Source organism: Ambystoma mexicanum, chromosome 10, assembly GCF_040938575.1.
Source record: "Ambystoma mexicanum isolate Mex_15411 chromosome 10, UKY_AmexF1_1, whole genome shotgun sequence".
In the NCBI taxonomy this organism is placed as follows: Eukaryota; Metazoa; Chordata; class Amphibia; order Caudata; family Ambystomatidae; genus Ambystoma; species Ambystoma mexicanum.
In genome coordinates, this window is record NC_090932.1 from 869,636,345 (window position 1) to 869,654,627 (window position 18,283).

The 18,283-nt window shown below is 48.3% G+C and overlaps 1 long non-coding RNA gene across 2 annotated transcripts in view; it reads left to right on the top strand.

Moving 5' to 3' along the window:
* Nucleotides 1-18,016, top strand: part of LOC138493241 (uncharacterized) — a 497,429-nt gene extending 479,413 nt beyond the window's left edge. For both annotated transcript variants that reach the window (XR_011276325.1, XR_011276326.1), the window contains one exon: nucleotides 17,553-18,016. This is a non-coding gene — a long non-coding RNA (uncharacterized lncRNA). The remainder of the gene's footprint in view (nucleotides 1-17,552) is intronic.
* The last annotated feature ends 267 nt before the right edge of the window (nucleotides 18,017-18,283 follow it).

The window sequence follows — 18,283 nt, forward strand, 5'->3', positions numbered from 1 at the left end:
TCGTTCTTCTCCTTTGCTTCTTCTGCCATCTTTAGGATTTTCATAATCGGGCCCCCAATGACCAGCATTTTATCCTAGCATGAACGAGAGGATCTATCTACACCCTTCTTTACATCCTTAATGTATCTGCCCTGAAAGTGACACTCCGTTCATCTATCTCTGTGGTTTTCGGTAATCCCTTCTGACAGATGTGGTCGAGGACACACTTCTTGAAGCTCATTTCTAGCTTCATTTGCTAGCGGTATCCTGAGTCACTTCTTCAGATATGCCCCATGTTTTGCCAGCGGCTCCCACTGCCATGACCCAGGATGAATGAGGGAATCCGGGTCAGAATCATCCCCGTCTTCCTCATCATTATCTGTGGTTTTCCTTTTCTTGGGAGCTTTGTTTTTTCCCTCGCTAGAGGATGACATTGTTTCCACCTCTTCCTCAGAGGACTGATCCTGCTAGTCATCGTCCTCTTGCTCATTCGAGCTGCTGAAGGATATGTCTTGCCACCTCCTTTCCTTCACCCTCAACCTCACTGCCTTCCTTTTGCCACCTTTCACTATCTGTTGCGTGCCCGGTGGGGTCTGGGCATCTCGTGCCCTACAGGCTTTTCTTATTCCCCCTTTCTCTCGCCCATGCTCACCTGCTCCCCTCAGCTCCTCCAAGTCCCGGGGACATTTTTGCCAGTCCTCCATAAGGGATAATTGCTGAGACTCTTGTCCCAGACTTGCCCCCATAGCTTTTTGAATGACTTCGACCATGCTGGGCTGAATTCTCTTCTAGCTAACGTGAGCTCTTCCTTCCTCACTAGAGCTACTAATCTCATTTAGTGAGTAATGGGATTGTACACGCACAGGAGTCTTGGACAGGCTGACAGGGGGCACAGCGATTACAGAAAGCGAATGAAACGCGACGGGGCTGCTCAGTTCTGGCCCTTTTAGATCACATTTCCGTGTACGTTACAGTTCAGCACCGTCGTGCCTTCAAATGCATGTTGCAATCTGTATTACAGCAGCACCTGCTCTAAAAGTAGCATAGATCAGGTTCAAAGGTCGTAGGTGTCCTCTTGACAGCTTCAGTAACACCCCAGTCTCTGCTGGGTAGGCACTGCATTGAAAATATGCATCCCTGTTCCATAGATGGCATACTTCTAAAGATCCTGTCCTGGTGGCACGCTAAACTGTAAAAATAAGCAATCCATGGGTTAGGGTATAGTGGCCAGCATCTCTCAGAGTTATTCCAGCCACATTAGATTGATTTTGTATATGTGTAGGCCCTATGGGCCCAGCACAGCTCTGGAGGGGTTATGTGTATTCCCTCAGACAGGCTAGACCCTGTTCTACTAGCAGGAAGTTAGCTGGCATGATTGCCTCTCTTTGTTCCTCTCTAAGGGCAGGTAACACGCTTATCCCAACGACAGCCACTCCACAGAATGCTGGCCTGAAGAGGAATCAAAGGGCACACTCATGCTCAGAGTCAGGCCTCCCACCAGTCTGCTGCATTTCCAAAAGACTTTGTTCTTAGAGAGAAGGGAAGGGGATGGGGCTAGAGTAGTCAGGGAAAGTCTGTTTAAGAGAAGGCGATGTCCACCATCGGGAACATCTCTGCCTCTCTTTCTCTTTCCTGTCCCCTCCACTTCCTCTAGAGCAAAGCACTTTGGGTATGACATAAGAAGGGCAAAGTCCACTCACTTCAAGATCAGGGATTGGACCCTTAAAGTTGGCTAACTTTAGTCCAATCACCTGGAGAAGTTTGCCAGTTTAAGAAGGGGTCTCCACCCCCCTTCTTTGAATCATCTTGAAGCATCTTTGGATCATCACTGGAGAAGGTTTTGCTGGAACCTGCTGAGAGAGCAGTCCTTTCTAAACTCCTCCAGATGAGAGGTGAAGGCATGTGTTCCAAGGCAAAGGTGAGTTTTGATATGATAGGTTATGTATAACATGCTTAATACCGGAGGTTTCTAAGCGCGGTCCTGGGGGTCGAACCTGTATTGCTTCATGTCGTCTTGCTTCCGAGGCGAACACGTTGCCCCTGAGCTATCCTCCCGAGACAAGGGGATTTCTGTTCCCTAAGCATCCACAGGGACCATTGAGGGTGATCTGGTGCTGGAACAGGACCCCCCTCTCTGCCCGCCACAGCATGTCTTATGGCCTCACTGTGTTGAAGGACACCTGCATTTGTGTGCCAACCTCCCATGTGTTTGGGAGCTAGAGAACGAGGACGTACCTTGTCCCCGATTTACTGTGAGTGGGATTCACAGCAACCTAAGGAGTGGCCTGCTGCTGTAGCAAGAACCTGCCTCTCTGCCATCCACCGCAGTACTCAGGACATCACTGTGTTGAAGGACCCCTGAAGGTGTGTACCAACCTCACCCAGGTTTTGGAGCTCGAAAAAAGGACTAATCTTGTCCCTGAGCCCTTGGATTGGGACTCACAGCACCTATGGCACCAAGAAATCTGGTTTGTTGCTGCTGGACCACCAAGAACCTCAAAAAGGTACCATTAACTGCTAACAGCCACCTCAGTCCATTTCTGGGTCCTAGAGACTGGCTAGGTCACTTGCACCCCTTTTTGCACCCAAGAACATATCCTTTTTGAACACTGTGGTCTTTTAATTGCCTTTGCTCCCCCTGTCACGTTTCCCACAGTGCTGCATCTATTCCATCTTTGCATATTCTGTGTTCCTTCTGCAGGGGTGGGTTTTTATAGTCTTTTCTAGTTAGTTATTATTGTACATGGTGGGTTTGATTAAAGTAAACATGTATTTATAGGACCTTGATTGGATATTCCTTTATTTTGGACTGTTATACTTCTCTGTTTGGGTTGCTACTGAACCACAGTCACACCCCTCTTGCGAGAATAGTCTTCCCTCGGCCCACGTTAATCCCAAATGCGAAGAAGGTATATCTGTTTTACCTGTATGATTTGTTGGTTTTTGAAAGTGCGAGGTATAAATGGACATTTTAGCCCCCACTCATTGTTGTACTCCTGCAGTGCAGAAGTCAATTCGTCAGAGACCCCCAACTTAAAATGTGTGGGCCGCCGATGTAAGTTATTTTTTTTCAATTTAATTAAAAATAACCTTGGAACTACCTTTAGCTGGTTAGAAAATTAAACTGCTCCTGTTATTGATTTCTGTGGTTGTTTGTCACCCAAAGTTTGTACGCTTGCCTTTCCGCTCAAGCTGTATCCTCATAATGGATTAATTCTGGACCTTGGTCTAAATATAACATCCAGACAGTACTCATTAATCACCTGTGGATCCGAGGCCTGACATCAGCTCACCAGTGAATGCTCAATAGAACATAAAGTTAATAATAGAATCTGTCAATCACTCCCATCTTTCATTAGCTAAGATCCTAGATTACAGGTTGTAAATGTTTTTTTTTTGTTTATGTTTACTATTTGGCTCGGATCCGTCTTCATGAGACGGTTACCTGCTCAAAAAGACAAGGCACATGGGCCCTTATTTATAGACTTGTGTGTCAGTCATTAATAGCAGCACAAACTGAATGCACCCGATACCGTATCCCGCATGGATCCCGCACTGTATCCCGCACTGTATCCCGCATGGATCCCGCACTGTATCCCGCATGGACTAAACCAGTCCGGTAAATGGGTGTGGCAAAAACAGCACCACAAAAAGAGAAATTATCACGTCAATGCTAGCTTTCTCTAAACATATTCTCTCACTGCTCTCGGGCCATTGGCACTACAGTTATGAAACACTACAAAACAGCTGTGTGACAAGCCACAGATACAGAGACTGCGGTGCCCGGGGCGGTGCCACAGTTGGCTCATGCAGTTGCTATCAGCAAGACATCAGATGAGTGGAGGGCAGGATAGAATGACGTTTGCTGGTGCACCTGGATGCTATAGTCACAGAATTCTTTCATGAGGAGCCTGGAGGTTCTTGTGCACTAGTGCAGGAAATAAGCATGCACACCTAGTGTGGACAATGGAAAGGCACCCGAGAGAATGTGCATGCTATTGCTGCGACCCAGGGGGCTGAAGATGACCTAATAAAGACGTGGTTCTACCTCAGGGGAAAACAAAAGTGAAAGCAAAGGGTTGCACAACATCATGAACATCACAGTGGAGCATGATGTGGGAAGCCAAGTCCCATGCATCCCAACAACTAGTGCAGAGTTTATGGCACAGGGGACCAATGGAGAACCCACACGAATGTCTAGCAGAGTTGACATGCACGACGAAGAAGGGGACACACATAAGTCAGAGGCAACATACGTGGCTGAAGCACTTGTGTATCCCTCTGAATGACTATTTATGCCATTCCCTCAGTCACTTGGATTGGGTTGGGTTGTTGAGAGTATGGCGGTAACAGAGGAAAACGAGAAGAAACGTACATCGTGATAACACCCTCAACACTTCTGTGCCTATGCTGTGGGACAAAATTACATAGACTTTGTGATGGGGGAATGAATGTCACAGCCCATGTTGACCTGTAGGTACAACATTGGTGGCAATTGGCCCATTGGAATGAGGGACTTACACCAGCGAATTGGAAGTACCTTCCTTGATGGCAGAAGTCCTATCTGCCCTGAGAGGATATTCTCAAACACTGTTCTCCCTTCAGCATAGGACACACTTTCTTAGTTCAGCGTTTACAGGAAATAAGACATCTGATTTATTGGCATTACCCAATTTGATCACATCAAATCGAACGAATGGTACATTTGACCGAATTTGGCCAGTCCCATTCAATCAATTTCATTTGATCACGTTGGGTTAAAAATACCGAACATGGGAAGCGGGTTTGCGGGGGTGTCCCCCGCTCCCCATGTTTGCTATTTTTAACCTTGGCCGGTTGCAGGGGTGTCCCTGCTTCCTGAAGATTGGAGGCGGATGACAAAAAAAAAGTGGGACCCTGTGGCATCTGATCCGACCCGTGTTTGAGGGACGGAATTGACACTGTAGGGTCAGGATAGCCAGTGGACGAGAAAAGGTAAGTGGGGGGAATGGGGATGTACTGGGGGTGGGAGGACATAAATTTGGTGAGTTTGGCCGTGGTAACATTTTATTTGCAGTGAAATTGTCTACGGTCCATTTCGCCACAAACAATTCTGCCACGGTCAAACAACCCAGATCCGATTTATCATCTGCACATCAGTCACTGCATACGCATATTCCCCCATCGCTTGTTTACCCACAACACTCAATGCTGTGTGCACCACCTCAGAAACAGGGTTTAAATGGGATAAAAAAAAGGTGGTAGGTGTCTTAAGTGTCATGAGAAAGTGAGGGCTGTGACCTTATTATAATTATTCCTAATTTTGTGAAACTTTATCATATCAACATTTTGCTCTCTTCAGAGTTCAGAACCTTTGTTTATCCACATTCCTGTCATTAGTTTTCTGATCACAAATGTTTCTATCTATAAGCAGCCTACAAATAAGTGATCAGATGCAAGATTAGTGCAAACAAGCAAGATGAATAATCTCCAAACACTTCTGGAAACAGCAGAATGGAACACATTTATCTTAGATTTTATATAGCCCCTTCTAGCTTTGGTGACTGTTTCAGATACTCCCAAAGTTGCCAGATAAAATGACTTGGGCACCCAGAGATTAAAGTGATTTCCGAGGACCACAACATTTCTGAAACGTGGGGAACCTGAGACTATATCCCATCTTCTGTTGTTACTAATTATACCTCTCCTCCTACAGGAGCTTGACGTAAAAACAAACTGTTAGAGCAAGCAAACTCAATACCAGCCCAGACAATCCCTCCCACCCAAATATATTTATTGTATCTGGGTAGACATAATTGCCATTCTGTTTCCAGTTTATCCTGGAAACAGTATTCTACATATCTTTCAAATATGTTTGTTGTCTCTTGGTGACCCGTGCCCTAATGAACTCCTATAACACAGAGGGAGGAGGAGATCTGAATACACTGACCAACGCGCCACCTGCCTGGATGAAAGATGCATTTACCATGGGGCAGCGTGTTGAAGACAGGTCACACAGGACTTGTGGTCTAATGTGTTGCTGGCAGTGCATGTTACTCACAGCTCATTGTTTAAATGTTTTGAACATATTTAATTCATTGTACAATGTTATTGCATGTTACTTGGTGCATGTTCCTTGGTTCACCCTTAGTACGCACTTGTCGTGGCTGCAAAGGTTGTGCCTTGCCTTCCATCACTGACCAGCCTTGTGGAATCAAGCATTCTATGGAGGATTGATGGTAGCAGGGTTCTTGGGGGAGGTGGTTGGTCAACGGAGAAGTGTGAGGGAAGGCTTCTCCTGCTGCCTGCTTTGTAATTTTGATCCCTCAGAATGAAAACTGTGTTAATGAGAACCTATGCCTTTGTCTACTTGACGGTTACACACACACACTCTCTCTCTCTCTCTCTCTCTCTCTCTCGTCATGCTTCTCAGGAGACATGAGGCCAAATGGAGACTGGAGTTTCTTGAAGAATCCACTCTCAAGCTTGAGTCAAGTAGCCTTATGTGGTGGGACTTGTTGCCAAACATCATTACCAAATCCAAGCAAGCCATTCTACAGTGTTGCCAGAGGTCACAGTAACAAACATAACAATAGCACTTCAGGAACAGCTGCTCTCGCTTCCAACCACTACTAGGTTGATGATGGCCAGGGTTGCCACTGGGGAGGAGGATTCGACCTGCCATATAGGTCCCTAAGGCAGTGCACCAGGTTAAACCTAGCTTAAGATGCCAATGTTGTTTCTCATTGACCATCCAGGTCCTTGCAACAAAAGCCTCCTCATCTTGTATCTGGATGTGGGCCAACGCTCTGTGGTCGAAAGCATCATAGTTCGGAACTAGAAGACAGGAATGTGTTACCCAGTCAATGGGTGGCGGCAGAGATCTTTCCTCTCAGTTTCCTGGCACAACGTGCACAAGGTCTTCTGATGACAGGACCTCTTAGGCACATTGTGTGACAGGTAGTTGGCATCTCGTCACTGTCTTCTGCAATTACTTGCATTCCACTCCCACAATAAAAATCAGATGTATTACTTATCAGTAGTTGTTGTGTTTGGAAAGATACCTGCCACTACATATGGCATCTCTCCCTAGCCACGTTAACAATATGCACCTATGTAAAAGGGGGTAGAGAGACTCTTAAAATCCCCAGGGATTGATGTATCACTACAACAAACAAAAGGCTTCCTGATTTCTGAAGTAGGACACCTGTTTTCAAATATCTATCCTCACTTGAATCTTTATTCTTCGACACCCACAATACTGCAAACACATGATAGCAAACTACATTGATCAAAATGGGTTGTGTTTGTTTTTAAATATATTTTAAAGTTTTGATCTTTAACATGTTTTGGGATATTTATATTCTTAAGAAGGAATGGAAGGAACAAATGAAAACAGCATGACCAGCCCCTTCCACAATTCAAATTAAACATATAGGAAGTTCACCTTACTGCCAATGCCAGCACAACCACAATGTCAGCATTTTCAAATGGGGTCAGGGTGGTGCTTCAAAAAATGTTGAACCTACAAGCCAATCCTCCAATAATTCTCCTTTGCTAACAATGTGCCCACACAATACATAGGCAGCATGGTTCCAGCTGTCGGGCAATGTTATTCATGCCCCTTCTTTCTGGGACATGGACTCTATAAGCCACGCCTCCCTGTGATGCTGATGGGGTCGTCTCTTGTGTAAGGGTACCAAACGGTTGCTGTAGGAACAGGGTTCGCTTACTGGAAGGACATGCTCTGCTCATGTTGGTGACATGGTTTACCAGTGCCCGGTGACTGGTCAGTCTCCTACTCCTTGCTTGTTTAGTGTTTGCAGTAAGGACATGCAAAAAAGCAGTTTGCATTGTGGATTTTTCTCAAAAGGCTAAAACAGTGAGAAACACAGACAAAATAAATGTAGAGCAAGTTTTATAAAGGATTTTACAAGATCAGACCAGTTTCAATGCAGTAAATATAAAAACGGGTGCAGGAAAAGGATTTATCACTACAACCATTGGATGGATGATCTTGAGTCAGGATTCTTTTGATCGTTTCCAGCATTAATTATCATAATTGTCTCTGTTCGATCCACCTCCAAACCACCACTGCTCGCTCTGACCACCACCGCTGTAAGCATCCTTGGATCCACCACATCCTTCGCTGTATCCTCCACCTTCATATCCGATGCTTCTGTCTTCATAACCTCTGCTGCCATAACTATCACCACCTTGCCCTCTTCCTCCATGAGAGCATTCTATCCCAGATCTGGCTCGGTCGGCTCCACGACTTCTGTCTGGTTTGCCCACCTGGTCCACTCCGATCTGTCCATCATCCATGCATCATCACAATTACCGAATGTGACAATTCCAAACCCTCTGGATCTCTGTGTTTTGCAGTCTTTTATTACAACAACCACCTCGTTTGCACCATATTTGCTGAAGTGCTGCTCCAAGTCATCTTCAGTTGTATCAAAACTGTTGCCGCCAAAAGACATGGTGTCACTGTTGTTGGATTCACAATTAAAAGGCAACGTAATTCCCAGATAGAGTATGCCATGTACTTCTCCAGTTGGTTTTGGGGGATTGTTTTACTCAGTGAATAGCCCGCCTGACATACACCCTGCACAAGGTACACTCAACGGTATCAGCCTCAACTAGTAAAATCTTGGGGGTGTGTGGCCGGCGAGTAGCGGATGCTGTAGCGAAGCTCCGAGGTTCCTGCTCCAGGCCGTGCAAATACTGCAATTATCCTGGTATAACAGTACATTGAGGGTGCAGACACGGCGAAACGGGTGTCAGAATGCCCCAGCACTGGAACAGTTTGTCTGGGGGTGAATAGTGGCTGCGGGGAATGGAGAAGGCGAGGGACGCAAGATGGCTGTCGCCACCTAGTGAGAAGGTTGGCGGCCCTGTGAAGCCTGGATTGAGCCCTGTGTGGCGTGCCGCAGGCTGCATTAGCAACTACAGAGTTCCGTAAGCATCCCCCTTACCATAGCAGGGTTGTGCTCACTTGCCAGTGGATCAATGAATGTGTGAGCGTTGGCAGAGGTGAGACTGTCGGGGCGCTGACAACAGTGGTGCAGGATGGCAGAGGAGCGGCCCGGCTCCAGGTGGTCAACAGGGGAAGCAGTGGACCCACTGGGCTGGTGGAAGCAGATCAAGATCCAGATGAGAGATTCAGCGGGGGAATGGCCCCAAGTGAAGTGGAGAGTCCCGTGGTGCTGTGACTGACCAGAGAAGGCTGGGAGACGCCCGATGGCAGCAGGACGTAGGACGGAGGTTCCTTGCAGACGACAGTGGCTGCAACACTTATTGGCAGCACAGTGACAGCACACAGCAGGTGCAGGGTGCTGGCAGTGCTATCCGGCCCCTGGCACTCCAGGCGCACCAGTAGAGAGATTGAACACCCACAGAAACAGACCCTGAGGCGAAGATGGAAGGTCCTGGCACCAGAGTGGGTGTGATAAATGGCCTCATGCACACAGTCTTATCACGGACAGAGGCCGGTGGGAGGCAGGCTAATGTGTAGTGCAGAAGACTGGGGTGAACTGCATGTAATCTGCCCGGCAACAGGAAAGAGAGCAGCAACCCCATGGGAGCCCTGCTGTTTGAGTGGGGGTTTGGAGCACACATTGCAGGTGAGGGTACTGACTGAAGGTCCGAGGATGGGGGAAGAATACTTGAGAGTGCAGGGACAGCACTGGATCTTGGAGACAGGCAGGGGGAGGTGTGACTGCAGGATAATGGAGTAAACGACTCAGGGGGCTGCATTCAGTGTATCTTGAACCCAGACCCCATAGTAAATGGCCCCCTGGTAGGACTATTGGGGTGCAGTGAGCGAGTGCCTGAGCGCAATTATTGAGACGATGCCCCTGAGTGGTTACATGGAAAAGACTCTACAATGTGCTGGGAAGGGTTACGTTGATTGGGCAGCAGAGTGACTCAAAAAAGACGGCGGTTTAAACATCTCGGAAGCAGCTGCACGGCAGATAAAAGCAATCCCTCCAATTCCAGGCACTCCGGCTTGGCACCCTAGAGGAGGGCATCATGATGAAGGGGTAACAAAAAATAGAACATTATGCTGCCCTCAAGCATAGGCCAGCTCTATCAGCAGGAAGAGAAAGTAAAGGGACAGGGGTAGGTGGGGTGATGAGTGGTGGAGTCACGCTGGAAAGGCTAATGGCGGAAATACAGGAGTCCAGAATATCCTTGGAGGGAAAGATACAGGAAATAGGAGCGGATGTGTCCTTGGTACGAGCTGATCTGCGGAAAGTCAGTGAACGGGTGATGGAGGTGGAGTAACAGGTTAGGATGGTGGAGGATGATCTGGCCACACTCAAGAATCAGGTACATGGCCTAATCGGAATGACACAGGGGCTGGAAGCTAAGGCAGAGGACTCTGAAGGCTGGTACCATCAGAATAATATTAATTTGGTGGGGGTCCCAGAAAGACAGGAAGGGCCATGCACTGAACTGTAAGTGGAAAAGTTGATCCTGGAGTGACTGCACCCCACAGGTTTATCGAACTTGTCCACAGTGAAATGGGCACATAGAATACCCAGCAGGCCCCCACCGCCAGGCGGCCAAGCTGATGAACATCCGAGAAAGAGACACAATTTTACAGGTGGCATGCAGAGCTGGGTACTTCGAGGTGGATAGTGCCAGAATTAAAAATTTTCTGGACTTCACACAGGAGGTTCAGAAACCCCTTGATTCGGCTCGCTCAGGTTCCGGGAGTTAAATCTACGCTATAGGACAATTCTTCTGGCAGAACTCTGAGTGATGGAGGGAGGCAAGTCTTTCCTGTTTACCTCCCCGCAGGAAGCATGGGATTGGCTAGAAAAGAAGATGGCCAAGAGGGCACCGTGAGGATCCCGGGTCATCATCCAAAGGAGGACAGTGATAGACTGACAGAGGGTCGTGCGGGAACACCAGGGGCAGCTGAGATCTAACTGTTTTGCCCACTGAGGACTAGGAATTGATATCCACTGAATAATGTACGCTGTTGTTCACAGTGCATAGCGGCCGGAGTGGGTGGAGAATCTACCCCACCCCTGACACCAGGATTCTGCTAACCACACTAAGAGGCAGGTGTGGGATATGATATGACATTATATGATATTTTATTTCTATTGCGCTCATACACAAGTGTTTCAGAGCACGACAAGGCAAGGGAGGGGAAAAGGGGAGAACAAAACAGCGATCCTACTAGGCCCGGTGACATTGAGAATGCACAAGTGCATGGGAAAGGCGGGGGAGGGGAAAAGTGCATGGAAAGGGGGAGAAGTGGAAAGTGCGAAGCAGAGGAGCAACAGATAAATAACAATAAATAAATAATAAAGGCAATAAACAGTTTTAGTGCAGCCATCAATTTGCAAGTAGACAAGGTAGGTCTGATAAGTGCAGGGGTGAGCAGGTACCTGGGCACGGAGGACAGTGGGTGGTGTGCAGCGGCATGCCATACAGCTGGCATTGCTGCCGGAAACACATCTCCCGGGGACAGGCTTGAAAACACTGGAGTCCAAGTGGGGGGCAAAGTGTTTGGTTCTACGTATTTGACGTGACGTATGCTAGGGCGGTGCTGATCTGGGTGGCCCAGGGATCCCCCTGTAGGTGGCGCAGACGCTAGGGGATACTGAGGGGAGAACAATAGCCACAGTGCGACAGTTGGATGGCAGAAAGTATGTGTGATCAGCTCCTATGCCCCGATTGTGGATGATAGGGATTAGTTCCCCTCAGTGATAACGTTGAGAGGAGGTTACCACACTGGGTTGCATATTTGGGAGGGATACTTCAACTGCGCTCTGGACTCAGAGTTAGATCGGATGGAAAGGGGGGGCACAAAACTGCACACAAAGGCAGCACTGCATCAGGTAATAACCATACTGGAACTGGTGGAACTGTGTCGGGAGAGACACAGGTCTTAGAGCGGGTACTCCTATGACTCCGTATTCTAGACTGGACTATTTGCTTATTGGCAGGGTGCACTTTCATTGGTTTCCCTTACCTCAATATTTGGACAGAAACCTAGACGATCACTCCCCATTGGTGGCTAAGTAGGGGAGCTTGCAGCAACACCCTGGCATGGGGCTGTGGAGAAGGAGGCAGGCTATACTGAAAGGGACGTGGCTAACATGCAGGCACTGAGGCAGGCAATCACTTCCTTTTTTGATTTGCATGAGGGATCGGGTGACGATGTGGGGATGCAGTGGGAGGCATTTAAGTTAACCCTGAGGGGGGTGTGCATGTCTCAGGCAGTGGTGGTCAGACAAACCCTGGACAACTCTATAAAAGACCTTGAGGGGGAGGTTCAACGACTGGAGGGAGACTTGGCGAAGGCGCAACCAGCAGGAGAGTTGTTAATGGCAAAGATGAGCGCTCATCGGGAGGCTGTGGACTCGCTTGCACGGTTTGACCTAGGCCACTACATGGAGCGAAAACATGGGGAGAGGGACAAAGCAGGCTGGCTTCTGGCATGGGTGATAAGACGGGAGCACCCAGGGGTGACGATCACTCAGATACAAGACCCAGCGGGTAACTTGGTATTGTCGCAACAGGGGATAAACAACGTGTTCCTAGGGTACAATAAGCGACTGTACTCGACGGAGGGCACCTATTCGGACCAGGAGGCCTTGGATGTGCTAGATCTGGTGCGAATGCCTAGGTTAGAGGTTGAGGCCAGAGATGGACTGGTGGCACCCTTAGAAGAAGGAGAGATATTGTGCGTGATAAAAGCTATGCAGAGTACCAAGGCTCCTGGGAGTGACAGACTTCCTGTGGAGTTCTACACAGCATTCACAGATATCCTGGTCCCCCAGTTGAAAAGGGTCTATGGAAATGCACTCCACAAGGGTACGCTTCTGGGGTCAGTGAGATAGCCCGTGATTACAGTGCTTCTAAAGAAGGGCAACGACCCAACCCGATGGGCCTTATATAGGCTCATCTCTTTATTAAATGCAGATGTGAAGATTTTGGGTAAAGTGTTGGCATCCAGGCAGGCCAGGGACAATTGCTGAATGAACTGGCATCTACCCAGGACTTAAAACCTCTGTGAACTGGCTAATACAAACCATAGAAAGGTTCGGAGAAGAGTGAGTCATTGAAAGTAGATGGTAAACAGCTAGGGAAGCGTGCAGAGACATTGGGCACTGCAGGGAATGTGGATACGGATCGGATGGCACCTGGGGGGGGGCGAGTAGGGGACACATTGGGGAGTGCAGGGGTGGGGGTGGCATGGGAATAGGGTGGGAAGGGGCCAGAATGGGCAGGGGCCTGGGGGGATAGTTATGTTAATTGGTGTTGGTGTTGTATTCAGTAACTGTTTCCATAAATAAATTATAAAAAAGAAACTAGTCAAATCCTTTGAGGCACCTTCAAATTACCCCAGCCCTATATAATGAATGCAAAGGGACATGCCTGCCTTTCACTCTCATCAGATGCTGTGCCTCCTCATTCTCCTGACCCTTGTACTACTGTCTGTGTCGCCATCTCCTTCTCTTCCCTCTAATCTGTATGCTGTTGCTCTTCCCATTCGTCCTCCACTACTCATGCATGCTCCTATATTTCCTTCTCTACCACCCTCTCACCTGCATGCTCTCTCCCCCATTCCCTCCTCCTCCCATCCCTCATCACCATTATCACCCTCATTCCCACCATCGCTCCCAGCCCCATCATCAACACCTGTGCCACCACCAGTCCCACCGTCAACACCAGCAGAAGCAGTATCTGCTGGAGGAGGAGGAAGATTGGTTGTGAGCCTCATCATATCAAGTATACTCTATAACTGTGCTCCCACTCTTCAGAATTGAGGAAGGAGGGCAACAATTCTAAGTCCACCTTTGAATGATTCTTCATGTCTGATGCAGCTCTGCCTTCTTTCCCTTCCTTGCCGACTAGTTCTTTACTATCTCTCTCTAGACACTCATTCTAGCTGCTCCACTTGATTGTGTGTTTCTGTTATCGCCCTTACATACCACTTTCTGCATTCTAAAATGAACACTATCTCCACATGCTCTCTTTCCACAACTGTTCCTTATTTTCCTCTATTATCCCCACTTGAATTTCCTTTAGTCTCAGTCTCTCTTTCTCCCTCCCATCTTCCTTATCCCTTTCTTAACTGCTCACTTGTTAAATGTGAGGGTTCAGAAATGTGAAAAGATTTTTCAAAAGATTATATTTTATTAACTCAAAAGGTTGGATAAACGCCTCACTCTCCCTACTCTGATGAGGATTTCCCTGCCCACGCAACCTCTGCAATTAAAGCTTCTAGAAGAAAAGAGCCTCTCAGGATCAGCAACCGCTCAACACTCGACAGTGGTCCCGGTGTCTTCTTTCTCCTCCAGATTCTGCTTCTGCGGCAACGTGGAGACTTCACAACTCCTCCACTTCCTACTGCCACTCTGCTCCATCTCCTTACTAATGCCTTGCACCAGTGGGGGCCTTGAAAGCCTTCCAGCCTACGTCAGGTGTTGGTCATTTCCTCTAATAAGCTGCATTTTGCAGTTCCGTGCTACTTCAGCCCTATCTACTTTTCTAACCTTTACTATTTTACAATAAGCCATTAGAAGGGTGGGGTCTCAGGGAACGTTGAAAAGGGGAGTTTGCCATTCCTCCTAACCTGCTCCACCCCTCATGTGATCCTCCCACAGAAAACCACCCCCAGGGTCAGGATCAGAAAGCGTCTGCCTTTCCTTGGCCACCTGAGAAGGGTCCCAGGCTAGGTTTTCTTGGGGAGTCATCTCTGATTCATCACATGCCCCACCCGAATTTGCATCTTTTTCTTGACTCACACATTCTTACTCTCCCTTTCCATCAATACTTAAATAATATATTTCCCATACCTATGGATCTTAGCTTGGCATTTGCCCAGCTGCTCTATTCTATTGGATTTCCTGAAGCTTGCAGCTCCCTTTTGGTCGCTTTCTTATAATGTTATTCTACTTTTAGCTTTTACCCACTCACTGGTTTTCTCCACCTCGATGCAATTTTCACCTCCACTGTATGCCTTTCTTTGTCATGATGCTTCTGTGTTACATCTGCTGCCTTTTCAAACTCCATGCCCAGCACTCTTCCATCAATATCTGCCTTCTCTTCTCTTTTCATATGTGAAGTGGATACTGCTATCCTCAAACGTTCTCATTTCGTTCCACCCTATACTTCATCTGGTAAACCTCAGAAACACTGGCTTTCTCCTTCTCTCCATTATCTCTTCTTCGTCCAGTGATCTTTCTTTTATTCTGACATCTTACAGCTTGCTAAAGGACACACCTATACACCCTCCATCTATTCACCTTTTAGCTTCTCTTCTGAAATCAGCATTAAATATAAACTCAGTCCAAGCTTGCTCACTTCTCATCACCCACTCTTTCAAGACAGGGCCTCATACACGGTAGGCGGTAGGGATTTAACGTTCCACCGCTAAGTACGGTGCCACTAATAGCGGCCAGTCCGCGGGCGCGCGACCCTCGTAATTTACACCATGCCGCTATTAGCACATCTTCACAAGCCAGGCGGACGTGCCAATAGCGGCATGGAAAAGCACCCAAAACCCCTTACCGCCATCGCGAACCACCCGTTAAGAGAACTGAGCAGTGTTCCTACCTGCCACAGGTGGACACAATCAGCACAGGTGGAGGCAATGGAGACTCAGGCAGCACAAAAGGAGCACACCACACCCCTTCCCACACCAGGATGGTTCCAATACTAGCAGCATTACATGGGCTGGAGGACATGATCGCAGCGCAGCAGCAGCAGGCAGCACAGAGGAGACGCAGGAGGAGGAGGAGGAGGGCAAGACAGGCACAGCCAGCACCACCACGGCACCTAATCATACCACAGAGGCACCCACCAATCCCCAGGATTAGAGCCAGTCCATTTAACCTAACCCCGGAGCAGATACACACCCTGTACCTTCTGGACCGGGATACCATCACCAGCATTGTAGACATGATACACAACAACATTGTGAGCCTCATAGACATCCGAACTGCCACCCCCCCTCTACTCAAGGTGGTGATTGTGCTCCACTTCCTGGCCACAGGAACTTACCAGCATACGGGGGGGCAGATGCATGGCATATCACAACCAGTATTCTCACGCACGCTGAACCAGGTACTGAATGCCCTCCTGAAGCATGCACGTGAACACATATTCCTGCCACGAACTGCCCAGGAGATCGCAAACACCAAAGTTGGCTTCTATTCACTGGCAGTCATCCCAAGTTGCATCGGGGCCATCGACTGTACCCATGTGGAATTGGTGGTCCCACATCACAATGAAGTAGTGTACCGAAACAGGAAGCAATTCCACTCCATCAATGTCCAAATGTTATGTGATGCCAACAAGATAATCACTCATTGCTGTGCCCGATTTCCTGGATCAACCCATGATTCCATGGTCCTGCGGAACTCAACTATCCCACGCTACATGGAGTGACAAGCCGGACAACGTTCGTGGCTACTTGGTGAGTAGCAGGGCAAGCACATGGCAGTGTGATTGGGGGGGGGGAGATACATACTCCAACTGGGTGTGATTGGGGGGGGAGATGCATACTCCAACTGGGTGTGATTGGGGGGAGATACATACTCCAACTGGGTGTGATTGGGAGGAGATACATACTCCAACTGGGTTTGATTGGGGGGAGATACATACTCCAACTGGGTGTGATTGGGGTAGGGAGATACATACTCCAACTGGGTGTGATTGGGGGGGGAGATATATACTCCAACTGGGTGTAAATGGGGGGGAGATACATACTCCAACTGGGTGTGATTGGGGGGGAGATACATACTCCAACTGGGTGTGATGGGGGGAGATACATACTCCAACTGGATGTGATTGTGGGGGGGAGATACATACTCCAACTGGGTGTGATTGGGGGGAGATACATACTCCAACTGGGTGTGATTGGGGGGGAGAGATACACACTCCAACTGGGTGTGAACGGGGGGTGCATACTCCTACTGGGTGCAGACAGCCGTCTGTAGGACAAATGGACATACAGATGTACGCCAATGTCCATCAGGGAAGGCCACAATGTACTTGAGAAGAACCCACATGCAATTTGAAGCTGCACAACATTGAGAACAATCCAGGTTTCCAAATATCACACATCCATCCACATCCACATTGCACATCATGCCACACCACAGAATACACAAATCATTAACATGGCGTCAACATAGTTATACAGAATTAGCGCAGCACAACATCAAAAAAGCAATGTGTCCTTGAATGCATGCAACGGGATCACCCCTAGCCATAGCATTGAACCACACACCTATAGCACCACTGAAGTGATGCTTCACAGCATGGCAACATCGATGTCGGAATGGCAGTACACTAACAGTGTGGTACCGATTTTGCCTGGGCCCAGGGACACCTAAGACCTGGCCTCACCCAGGACATGTCAATTACTGTCGGAGGCATGAATTGGGCATGTCCACTTGCAGGGTCGAGCTCACCTTTGCACATTGCAGTCACACAGATCGTCTGCATGCATGCTGGTAATCGTGGATTTCAATCACAATGCAAAGTCGATTTGTGTTATATGTACAGGCCGCTCTTGAGGTGAACAGTAACAGGTCCCCATTCTTCCCCCCATACAGGTGATGCCGGCTATCCCCTGAAGAGGTGGCTCCTTACCCCTGTATGGAACCCACAGAACAGGCACGAAGAGGACTACAATCGTGCACATACCCGTACCCGCGTCGTGATTGAGCAGACTTTTGGCCTTCTGAAGACACGGTTCAGGTGCATAAGCAGGTCGGATGGGGCTCTCCTGTACGGCCATGAGAAGGTGGCCAAGATCACCATGGCATGTGTCATGCTGCACAATATGTGTATCAGACAGAATGTGCCACTGCCCCCTGACCTTGAAATGCAACCACCTGATAAGGATGATGATGGTGATGAGGACGGAGGTGACAGGGATGGTGGTCATGCAAGAGGCAATGCCCAGGAGGGACCCGATGTGCGACAGCATCTGATCAACCAAATATTCTGAGACACAATTTAACTCTGTAGGATGGATATGGGTATTAGTGTACTGGTGTCTGTGGTGAAGCGCAAAATGGACCCTGTCATCAATAAAGTACACATACACAACGACGAAGTCCAAGCCTGTGTTTTGACTAGTCACCAGTGTATTAATGTATAATGAGATGATAAAGTGCATGTCCCCAACTATCCCACCACCCTTTCCCACACCCCTCCCCCCACAACACTCCCAAAACACCCTTTCACCCCTCCCCCCACAACACTCCCGAAACACCCTTTCCCCCCCACAACACTCCCGAAATACCCTTTCCCCCTCCCCCACAACACTCCTGAAACACCC